This window comes from Haemaphysalis longicornis, unplaced genomic scaffold (assembly GCF_048455015.1).
Source record: "Haemaphysalis longicornis isolate Haplotype H1 unplaced genomic scaffold, Haemaphysalis longicornis Haplotype H1 scaffold_93, whole genome shotgun sequence".
Classification (NCBI taxonomy): Eukaryota; Metazoa; Arthropoda; class Arachnida; order Ixodida; family Ixodidae; genus Haemaphysalis; species Haemaphysalis longicornis.
In genome coordinates, this window is record NW_027526466.1 from 528,546 (window position 1) to 541,059 (window position 12,514).

Below are 12,514 nucleotides of genomic sequence, written 5' to 3' on the forward strand. Positions count from 1 at the left end.
CGGCGCCGTCTCCAGAGTCTACTCGTCGCTGCGTGTCTTTTGCGGGCCGGTCGTCCCAAGCATGATTTGGTGCGGCCGTCTCGATGGGAAAAGGAGAGTAGACTCGGCGGCGCCGTGTGCCGCCAGTTGCGGCACGTCTGCCGCGGGCTGGCTGACCGAGGCGCGAATCGGGCCCACCGTCGGCGCGTCGCCAGGTGCAGGAAATTTGTGTCGGGCGCTCTGGTTAACCGCACAAACACGCATAGAAAAATTAGTAAGATCAGACCCGTGTGGGTTTTGGCCAGGCTGTTAACGGAAATAGACACAACGACGCGTAGTGCCCGTCCTGTCCCTTTTTCGCGGCTTTTCGCGCGCTAGCCGGTTTTCGTCTTTCTGTTTATCTCTTACTTTGCGGGCTGGCGGCGGTTGCGAGGGGTACGGTTGCGCAATGTTCGCAGAATTCGGAACAGCGGCGGCAGCGTCTCTTTCCAGATGGTTTTAAAGACGATAGTCTTTCTTTGGCCACTTGAGCGCGACGATGTTGGCCTGTCAGTCTGTCTGTCTGTGTCCGTCATAAAGATAATTCATTATTGCAATTTAATATCACGCCCCGCTGTACACATGGGAGCTACTGGGGTCGCCGTTAAGTAGCTTCATGTACATAATGCGCCCTCTCTACAACTGGCCAACTGCCCCGCGATTCAGCCGCAATTCAGCCCGCGATTTAAAACGCAAGTCCGTACCATAGAGATAATATACTGACTCTAGAGGGAAAGCGCGCCGCTGAGCCAATGCATTGGAACCGTACGACACACAGTGGCAGACATGATACAACGATTTGAAGGTTGCCAGCTCAGTTTTTGCTTACTAAAAACGGCGAAAGCGATGGGTTGTAATCTGGCAACAGGCTACTGTGGCGTTTCCGCGTCACGAGAGCTTCGCCGCTGCGACATTCCACAATAAAACACAATAAAAACAACGTACTCTACTCTCGCTACCAGACCACTGCTCAGTGGTGATCTCTGCGCTCTCAAGCGTATTTTTTTTTTCTTTCTTTTTTTTTTTTTTGTCTTTCCCGTGATGGCGGATTTGTTGTAACGTATGTGCGGTCGTCGCTTTTCAGCAGCGGCGGGTTAACCAACGGATCGCCAGCGATGCGACATGGTGAGTGTGGTGAGTAAATACGGCCAGTTTGTTACGATTCAATGCTTTTAATACCTCTACGCTTCCTTCTTTGCTGTCCCGCCCTAAACTGTTGTCGCGAGGTTTCACACTCGATCCGCGAGGGCAAATTAAACGGACGATCATTGTAAATTTACCGCAGCATCTAATGACTGTAGGAATCCGTTGGCATTAGCTGTTAATAGTGCCAGTCTTTGGTGTTTCGCAGACAAGCTGGTTGTTCAACCTGAATGCAAACGAATGAAAACGCAGCACACATTAGGTAGGTAGGAAGCCAGCGACTCGGATGAGACAACTGGCTGCCTTGGCATTTAATTACAGGAAAATGTTTGCACCAAGAAAATTGATGAGCTATAGCGATCGCCATCCATCACGTTAAAACCACATTCTCGCAATATGTGTTCCTTAACTGAAAGGTACAAACGTTGCTTTGTACATCGTTCGCGACGCTGTTTCGTCTCACTTTCTCTCGCAGCTTTTTTCAGTCCCTCGCAGGGCATATTGTCGCGGCATTAAACTTAGTATGCACTCGTACGGCTAAAGTCAAGCCTACGGATTTTCACGCGATGAAAGACTTCGCAACCCCTTTGGCTCATACTCGGAAATAATGCTGGGGCGCTGCTATACCCAGCACACAATAAAACAGAGTACAGTGCACGTGCCACACACTTGTCTATAACAGCGAGTTCATCTTCATTGAACTACCTCTGAAAACGGCGGAAACAAGCTTTTACAAAAACTGTAAGGCCAAAAGTGGTGGGTAAGATTTAAGAACGCCATGCCATAGTAGTTTTCTTTATATCCTTTTCGGGCGAGGAAGGATGAGGCTAGAAGTACGACAGTTGTGTTATAGATAAGTGTGTTGCTCTCTGTACATACTATATCACCGGTGGTTAAGGAGCTAGGGATAAAGGAGTGACAAAGAGGGAAAGGAAAACTGTTTAAGTTAGCTATCATTTTTGACAAGTGACTTTAAGGTACCCGCAACATTTTTGAAAGTACAAGGGCAGTCTCACCAAAACTGAGAACCCTGCATGATTTAGTAACGTGACGGGTTGGCCTAGTTGATATTCCATTGCTCGAACAGTGGAGGGCAATAAAATGGACAGGGACTCTGAAAGGACAACACAAGTGCGCTACTACAACTGCAGTTTATTATACAGACACTCTTTTTTAAAAACAAGCTAAGGACAAATAAAACTGTGCAGAAAGAAAAAGAACAAATAAAGGGGTAATCACGTGTGATTAATTCTGCACGCTCAGACACCCATCAACCCATGCACCATTGCAAAATTGAATTTCAGTTCAATTTCTCTGCCTGATGGTGCAAGTGATACACGCCAATACACCTGTCTTATGCAGTCTTGAGTATTTGCTGCTTCTACTTTTTATTTTTTAATTGTTGAAGTTTGCTAATCGGCATAAAAACTACCTCCCTACTGTGCCGATCGCTCGATTAACTGCAGCGGGTGGAGCTGAGATTGGGTAAACCATTCAGGCATCATTGCAATGTACCTGGGACCCACTGCAGTGGCTATGGTGTTGTGCTGCTGAGACCAAGGACGCAGGTTCGATTCCCGGCCATGGCGGCTGCTTTTCTGATGGAGGCGGGAAGCAAAAACGCCCGTGTGGTCGAGATTCGGTGCACGCTAAAGATCCCCAGGTGGTCAAAAGTAATCCCAAGCCCTCCACTACAGTGTGCCTTTAGCGAAGGTGTAGCTTTGGCACAAACCCCACAAACAATTATTCAAGCATTGTACCAGGTGAAGAAAAAATAATGTAAAAAGGTAAACAAGTTTGCATTGTTTTCCGTTCATGCAAATAAATTAAACATGCTGCTGGTCATAACAGAAATTTCAGGGTTCAGTTTTTTGGTATGAAGGCCTCTAGTACTAGTGCTCCCTTTAGTACGTGTGATCAAATGCTGTGTGCTGGCCACCAGACCCACCCGCAGCTTGGAGAACATCTTGTACAGCCTTCTGCTCAGTTATTGTTGGCCAACTGCTAAGGCCCCTGTTGTCTACCCAAGAGCTGCTTGAGAAGTAGTGCGTGTGTGTGTGCGTGTGTGCAAGTCATGCAAATCAGTTAGGCAGGCAGGTGAAAGTGTCATTTGGTGTGTTAAACCCGAAATTAGACTGCTTATCCTTCCGGTTTATCAACCATTCTTTGGTGCTGTCTTCATGTGGCACCCAATTTGTGCTTCCCATTATAGCTACTCAGGACCATAGCCAGATTTTTTTTTTTGGGGGGGGGGGCTATGGATTTTGGGAAGGGGGTAGTTTTCCCGAAGGCAACAGTAAGTATTGCTTACATACTGCCTGGAAAAGGTTTCAGGAGGGGTTCAAACCCCCCAAACCCCCCCCCCCTCTGGGTACGGCCCTGTAGCTACTGCATGTAATTCAGAGTTCAGCTGACCATCATCTGAAGTGAAACTTTGCTTCTTTTGCAGCTGACCATGGCCACGGTGACTGCGACACAGTGGGCCATCTTTGGATGTGCAGAAAAATGGAGCAATAAATTTGTACACTTTAATAACGAAATACTTCTGTTGAATGGTTACCTGTGCTACCAGAAAACTTTTCTTTGAGATTTATGGGCCAATCAAAATTCATCACATAGAGGTAATTGCAGGGCATTATTTTCTAGTACCAGGGTCCTTTCACCCGACCGTGGTTCCCAAGAAAGACACGGAGTCCCTGGAAAACCACACCTTTACTGGAAGTCCCGTTCCCCCAAGGTCCGATCATCAGCAGGTCACGCTGTGCACACCTCGTCCAGCACTGTTGGCCATGTTCTAATCCAGGCCATGTCGTGCCACATCTTCGTCTTCCCCTGGGACATATCCCGTGGGATTGACCACCGCCACCATTGTCCGGTTACAATATAAAACGACGCGCAAGGAGCAGTATAACGGATGAGCAGTTGTACACAAGCAAATTACATACACAAGCAAATTACATAGGCAAAGTTACACATGCCGTGATCCCCGGCTAGTCATCATTTGTCTGGCTGAAGTGCAGAATAATGGCTTTCCATTTCTGACCATTTTGGTGTTGCCGTGTCACTTCCTCAGCAAGTGTGACAAGGTCATGCGAGGCGACAAAATGAGCCATAATGGAGTAAGGGATACAACAGGAGTTGCAAGTTATTTGTTTTCATCACGTTACTATTAGTAGACTACCTATAACAAAGCTACCTTTTCAGTTCTTATGAGGTTTCACTGTAAATGCCACGAAAAAGTAAATCCCTGTTACTCAAAGGGGCTTACTCTTCATTTTTTCATGAAGAAAAAATCAATGTTTGGTTCATTGGATGACTGCCTCATTAGTATGACACTGGCACGCATTATGGGACGCAGTGCAACTGGCTGAGGCCAGCAAAAGCAAACGCAAGTTGTTAGGCAGGGCTTATGAGCTTGAAAAACAAGTTTTTTTTTTTCATTTTCTAATAGTAAGAATCGGGTGAACAATGGAACTTGAAAAACTTATGTAAACTAAACAAAAGTACCAGTGTGCACTGTTGTACTGTGCACACTATGCTTGTTAGAGCTGCTCAGCAGTATGGCGCTTTGGAGTTTTCTCACAACACTGGCCGATTGGCGTAAACGACATCGTCTTACATGACCCTATTTCTTGAGCATACCCTATATTTCACGAAACGATTACTACATGCTGTAACAAAGACAAGCCAGAAATACAAGCGAGGTGCAAAGGTGCAAATACGCTCAAAAACAAAGTGAGTATGGACAGTGTGCCTGAGTGCTATTCATGCGCCATCTAGAGGATGGGCGGTTAACGAAGAAATGAAGTTATAAGGCATTTATTTTGCCACAGGGCATAGATGAGGGAGTAGGAGTTGATGACCAAAGTTAATTGAACATGAAAATGTTCACTTCGCAGATGAAGTCCAAGAGGGAATGATGATGAGCCCCATGTATCCATGTAGTGTATGCAGTTGCGTCGCCTACGCGGAGGCCTGTCACCGCAAGATGTTGCATCCTTGTTGGATGCAAGGCAAGGTTTCCCTATCCGCTGCAGCCCTAGTTAACGTGCTCAACATTCATTTCAAATACCTGCCCTGGATATATCGTCGCTGACATCACAAGACACTATTTAGCGAGAGGATTGAAACTTTGGCTTAAATTGTGTAATCTCTCAATGAATAAGGCATCATTCGCTGCTTGGCAAGCAGTAGGGGCACTATAAGACACCCAATGTTGTGAGTGAAACTGGTATTTTGTCCTAATGGCCCCTTTAAGGCGAATAAAAGGTTTGCTCTACAACAGGATTTGTAGCAACTGTGAAACTTAGCAAAGAACTGTAATCAGATAAGACGAACCATGGTTGAAGGTTACGAGCGATCTATTTACATCATTTACAAAATGGCCATGAGAGAGTCAGTGCTGGCTTCGCCCCCACACAGCTTCTCCCTCGTCATTGTCATCAATGGTCAGCCATGGGAATTTTCGTCCACCATGCCCCGTGACAGAATGGCACCTGTAAAAATCAAGGAATGGTCAGGGTTACTCATTAAAGTCCAACGGTACTCACACTTCAGCTCGGCCACATTTATCAATTTGTAGTAAGTACCACCCAACGCCGCCTGTATAAACATTGCCTGACACGTCGCGTGCTTTTCAATAGGAAGGGTAGGGACGCTTAGTTCAGCCACTCATCCGCTATGTGGTGCGCGCCGGCGGACATTTTGCCTTACGTCACTGCTCTGGAGTCACGAACGCTGCACCCACTTCTATGACGTGTGTCTGTCGGCTTGCCTGTTGGGTTTCAAGAGCCGTTTCGCTCACATCTTAGGCCGGACGGGGCGATAGTTCTGGGGCGCGCTGGGGATCTTGTTCAACGTGTCGCTCGCTTTACACTTGCTGCATTTTCCCAAAGATAACCGACGGAGGAGGAACTGAATTATATGTGTAAGAACATTAATTGTCAGGTAGATAAATAGTGAACAGAAAAACGATATTTTAGGAAGGCACAGCCATTATTTTACTGATGTTTTTTTTCTCTCTGGAGGATTTAGGGAGGAAAAAATTGCCGGCACATTTTTCATTCAGGCGCTCGCTTCCACCATTACTTTCGAAAAATATCACGTGCTTGTATCATGATGAGATGTTCATATGGAGAACATGCAACAGGGTTGCCGCTATTTAATACTGCAAAAAGTCCTGGACAATTCGCAGCTTCTATGTTTTGATGCATAAATAAATAATTGGTTTTCTTCGTTTGCTGGTGTGATTATTATTGGACCTGCTTGGTACACTGGTCATACGCACGCACCTTGACAACAAATTTGTCACGTGTTTATATTTGGCAGAGGCATAAACAGTAATATTTAACAGCCTCTGAATGCATTGCAACACCACAACGAATGTGATGCACTGTGCGGAAGAAGCAGGACATGGAATATTATTGGGGCTCTTCGATTGTGCATAGTCTGTAGACGCTTCCTCGTATTAGTCCAAGGATCGTTCGTTTAATTTGTCCTCGCGGATCGAGTGTGAAACCTCGCGACAACAGTCTCGGGGCGCGACAGCAAAGAAGGAAGCGTAGAGGTATTAAAAGCATTGAACCGTAACAGACTGGACGTATGTATTCACCACACTCACCATGTCGCATCGCTGGCGATCCGTTGGTTAACCGGCCGCTGCTGAAAAACGACGACCGCACTTACGCTACAACAAGACCGCCATCACGCGAGAGACAAAAAAAAAAAGAAGAAAAAAAAAGTACGCTTGAGGGCGCAGAGATCACGACCGAGCAGTGGTCTGGTAGCGAGAGTAGACTACGTTGTTTTTATTGTGTTTTATTGCGGAATGTCGCAGCGGCGAAGCTCTCGTTTCCGCGTCCGGCTAGCGAAGCATGCCGGGATTAATTGTAACATGGCGGACCGCTGGCCAGGCGGAGTTTGTGTAGGCGGCGTCGACAGCATTGCGTAGTTTATCTCCTGTGGGTAGGTAACCGACGTGTTTTCGGTTTAGCGTGTGACTTATATGAGACTATTTAAGCAAGCGCTCACACAACACTTGCGCGCAAGCTCGAATGCGACTGATCGCATGCGCGAGGACGTCAAGGAATCAGCTGATCCGTACTGGGGCGCACAGAAAAAATGAATCTCCGTCATGATCTCCGTGCATTTTTGCGCTGTGCTGCTTTGTTTGCCATTCTGTGACATTTTGCGAGTCGCTCAATGCTTTTCAAATGAAGTGAAGGGAAGAACTGTGGCTTTGTAGCTGAATGTAAAACCTTTGTTGACACACACACCAAAAGAAAAACGTTATCGCATGGGCCAACGCTGATATTGCCGGTGAGTCGCGGCCCTTTGAAGCACAGGAACGAAAGAGCGCGGTCGATCGCAGGCCAACGGAGTGGCAGAATGCATGCCAAGGGAGTATGCGAAATACAGTCAGCGACGTGTCCCGTTTTCCTTTCCGTCTGTATTCGTCAAGTTCTAGCTGCTTTCCACCACTTCAAAGGGAAAGCTTGCGGGACTGAATGGGCAGTATTGAATGGGCAGTAATTTGCCGCACAGAGCGCGCGAGGAGAGAACATTGACTTGTTGACCAAAAAAGATTAATTAAAAGATTGATTAAAAAAGAAACCGCATTTCGTTACAGCTATTTTTTCGTTCTACCTTCACGAACGTTTGCGCGAAAGTTCGAAGCACGGAGAGCTGTAAGAAGTTCCATGAATAAAACAACTGGAACCGAACAATTATAAAAGTTCCTTTTATTTCTCTTCCAACGGGAACAATCGCTGGCTGCCACTCCGTAGCCTGTAGTTTACTTGCGGTCGTCAGGGTCAGATCGGAATCGCTGTTCCGGCGTCAGTTCAGGGGCAATAGACAGGTTGTTTAACGTGAAGAAACGAATGACAGCCTCGCAAGCGCCCGGGGAGGCACTTGCTCAGCGCGTGCGTCCGAGTTGTACCAGTTGTACGCGTTTTGCGCGCACGCAGATCTGAGCTGGATACTGCACACGCACACACACTGCGCAAGTCAGGCGCAAGGGCCTCGCCACTTCCTAGCACACTTAAAGGGGTCCTGAAATGCCTTCCGCCGATGCATGGATGTACATGTAACCAAATAAAGCAATGTATTAGCAATCTCCTCCTGCAAGAATTTTGTTAAAGCGATGAGTATTAGCTGAGAAATCGTAAATCAAAAACTGCGAATTATCGCCGCGCCGTATTTCCTCCTCCTTTCAACTGTTTCTTCGCTGTTGGCCTCCTCTCCCATGATGCTCCGCTCCTCAGCGGTGACGTACTTCCGCTATTGCGCTCCCACAGACTGCCGTCTGCTACGGGCCAGCTCTTTCGGCTTTTTCATCTCTGTAGACACCATGGACACAGGCTGGAAAAGCGAACGAATGACCTGGCCGCATGTGTGCGGCCTGGCCTTGCCCTTTCGCGGTGTACGTAGCTGTAGGGCTGCAGTTGGTATCGGCGGCGAACTCGCAGCCGCGTGGGGAGAATCGTGCGCTCGTTCCCTTTAGTGCACCGCGCACTGTTTATCCAAAAAGCGCGGTCTCAGATGTGGCCCCGCTGGTGCCGGGTGTTGTTTTGCGGTGGTTGTAATTCCTATTACCGGCGGCATGTGAAAAAAGACATTTTCAACCGACACAGAACCCGTGCACAAAACGCGCCGGATCGGATCGCTTTATCAGCGGCGATGAACGTGAAGGCGAAGAGCAAACCAACGCTGCACTCGATCAGCGAGAACCCGTGTTCTGACAAGCTGCACCCATGTGTTGCATTCAACACTGACGGGAAAGCGTTTGTTTGCACTTGTTTGGATAGTCGTAAAATGTCCAAACACTCCGGCACTCCGCTAGCAGATCAGCCGGCGAGACATTTCGGAAAACATTTGACAGATGGCGCCGTATGCATTAGTGTGTCGCTACGCGAAACTCCCATCGCGGTGTCACGTAGCCGGACGCAAAAATTTAGCGTTTAGCGTATGCAAAGGCCACAAACGCTGTACTAAAACTCTATTAGCAGCAAAATAGCGTGCGTATGTGAAACCGCTTGCGTTTACAAAGCTGCACGCCGAGCGCGTACGTTTCAAACCTAGTGACATCGTTTAAATACACTGGCAAGCACAGTGTAACGTAGTCAGATATCAACCGTATGCTCAGGCGACAAGCAAGAGCTTGTTTTATGTGGGGCGGAGATTGCGCATAAAGGCTCGTTCGCACTTGCGACGAAAGCGAGTGAGAGCGGCAGGAATTCCGTCGCTTTGTCGCGCGACGATCGTTTTTGTCGAATGGTCGGGACAAATTTTGGTTGCGCGACAGAATTCCCGTCGCTTTCGCTCGCTTTCGTCGCAAGCGGGAATGGAAAGTTCTGCCGCTGCCGTCTGCTACGCAGCTCGGAGGTAACCGCGCGATCTGCTCGGGCCGGATGAACGCGCACACTCCCGCACGGCAGCGCCCCAAGCGGCAGACGGCCGCGTACATCGCTCCCGGCGCCCGCCTGGAGCCCGCCCTCGGCACACTAGCCAGTATATTTCAGGCACTATAATGGAGGAAAGATTTTTTGCTTCCGATGAACCTAGTTCTTTGCCCCTGTGTTTTTAAATACGTGAAGTGGTTAGCACGTCGTCCTCACGCAGCTCTGTATCGTCGTAGCATCGCTGATTGTCCGAACGAAGCTTGCAGCTAAGCCAATGCAGCGACCGAAGCTGTGTGTGTGTGTGTGTGCATCGCCTCCTGTGTGTTGTGGACACGTTCGTTTCGCGATGAAATGCGACATTGTACTTCTGCGGGTGGATAGTGCTTCCCATGGTCTGGATTATCTTTCTCGAACGACGTACCACTCAACCTCGCATGGGGTATGTGCAGTGTGCCTGGCTAAAAGCCTTCTCGCTTGCGCGCCAGAGTTGTGACTTGCTGCTCGTCCCCGCAAACCGGGTGTGAGGTGAGTGCCGTATTTACGACGGGCAGGAGGAGGCAACTCATCGTCTGTCAATCGCGGTTCAGACTTGCAACGCATGTTGTGACGTTGCGTTCGTTCGAAACGCATCTCTGGATTGTTTTGACGTTGAATAAAATGTACGCGTCAAACCCGGGCATTCGGCTCAGGGCGTTCTCTGCGATTGCACCAAAGAAGTGCCACGGGACTTTCTTTATGGTACGTACTCACGTAAGATAAAATCCACGTCGTGTTATGGCCGTGTTGCATTTTGTTTGTTTACACTTGTTTCGTTTGTCGTAAAATGTCAAAGCACTCCGGCACTCCGCTGGCAGATCAGCCGGCGAGCCGACGCTGAGCAGACGACTCATCTCTTTGCCGGAAGTGCGTGAAAAAGCCGCCCAATAGCAGGATGTCTAGCTCATGACGAACATCTGGGAATCGATGATGTAGACATGTGAAGATGGCGGCGTCCAAAAACACAAAGGAAAGAGTGAGAAAAAAGCGACAAACTTTGCAACAAAAGTGTGAGCTTTCCGCTGCGCGTAAAAGAGTAATACTTGGCACAGGTGACGTTGGCGACCCAATCTAGCGATTGCGCTAGTTCATTTAGTGTGCTCAAAATGCCTTTCAGGGCCCCTTTAAAGAAATCGAAACCAAAACTGAGCTACGGACTTACTTTTTGTTCGCAAATTAGAGCTTAACTACACTAAAAGTTTTTTTAGAGCTAGTTTTAATTACTGAGGCAATTATTTGCAACTGTTTTGCTTCAGTTCCTTATTTTAGTTAAATAATTAACGAACAACTCTTTACAAAACTGAATACAATTGATCTGGCAACCATAGGAATTGTATCATGTCAGCGCCCACGATTCGTACGGTTGGTACGGTCTCGGAGCTCGCTTTACCCCCCTGGTGCGTACGTCCCGTTTCGCTCTCTCCCGTGTACGTGCCTTCGCGCATTGGGAAGCCCTACGACAATGCACCGTGTAAGACGTTTTCTTCTCGGGCTCCTCTGTCCTGATGTATATGTAATCTCAGTATTTATAATTAGTTAAACATTTTATTTTTTCTGTTTAGCCTTTCATTCGAGCCACGACCTAGCTAAGATGTTGCAGCCGACATGATCATGATTTAAGGCCACGGGAGGACGAACGGACGGACAACCTGGACGGACCGCACCGAACCACGACTACGAGAGTGCAGCACGCAGACATGGGGCACCGACGCACTCCACGCCAGCGGTGGTCGACACAGTGCTGACTTCAACGGAACGCTACGTCCTATGCTCTACGAAGAAACAGCAGTTCGTGAGCGCACTACGATTACGAGGGCTACCCTGCTCTGGCCGTAAGGACGACATCATCTTGCGTCTTCTAGAGGACAACGAAGAACGTCGCCATCTCTCCAAACGAACGAATGTGCCAACGCTACTTCAGGCTGCCTCCGACAACAAACGGCAGATGACCCTGCGAGCGGCGCTGTTTAAGAGCAGAAGGCTGCGTGATGAACGAGAAAGTTTTCTGAGACAACTGGCGAGAGTCGGCCGCACGTTTTCCCCGGTGCCTGAACTGCACGAGATCCGAGCACAGGCAGGATGCACGACGGCACGCACATGAACGAGACGACGCATGTAAAATTGTGATTGCGTGCTCACCGGACTTTTCCCAGGTAATCGCCATGATTACAGAGACGCATCGAAGGTCAGTGCATTTCTGGCGAGATCACGAACACACGTTGCTCTGCTACATCGCCCACGAGCTACCGCCCACGCGCAGGTCATTCCAGCAACGAGCAACCAGACGCGCAACGTACGCAGCGCGCACGAGCCAGAAGGCACCACGTTCCTGGCACCCGCTCTTCCGCTACAGACGTACACGAACGGAACGCTGAGAGCACAGAACGCAATGGAGCCGGTACGTACATTTTCCGCACGTGCTCTCCCGGCGCGGGTCCACGCAACCAACGACATCGCATCCGGATTGGTGGATATGGCCACGACAAGCGAGCAAGACGCACGGCGCCCGAAATGCACCATACGTGGCGAACGACCGCACCCCAATTATAGGGGAGTTTCCTAGATAAAACGAGACGCACAGCGCAGGAAACGCACCAGAAGTGACGAACGACATCCAACTTGAACCAGTGGAGCTGACCACGGAGAACGAAATGCACAACGCACGGAACGCCACCAAGCCGCAGCACACACGGAGGAAACTGCTGTTCGCGACATCCTCCGCTCCCACTGCAGGTGCTATCCGGACTTGGCCAGCGAATGGTACAACCGCAGAAATCACCTGGCCACAAGCAACAAAAGACCCAGCGCACGCGGTTCAACCCTACCGGAAAGTACGAGCTCTCCGACACCCGCTGCTTCCGCCCGAGTCCAGCGGACGAACGACATGACACTCGTGCAAGTAGGTCCGTCGACGA

General features: G+C 48.9%; 1 long non-coding RNA gene across 1 annotated transcript; it reads right to left on the reverse strand.

Annotated features, from left to right (window-relative positions):
• Positions 1-5,504: 5,504 nt before the first annotated feature.
• On the reverse strand, positions 5,505-6,873 carry LOC144154808 (uncharacterized). Its single transcript, XR_013319459.1, has 2 exons — positions 6,782-6,873; positions 5,505-5,657 (listed from the first exon to the last, which is right to left on the reverse strand). It is a non-coding gene; the product is annotated as an uncharacterized LOC144154808 (long non-coding RNA).
• Between the last annotated feature and the right edge of the window lie 5,641 nt (positions 6,874-12,514).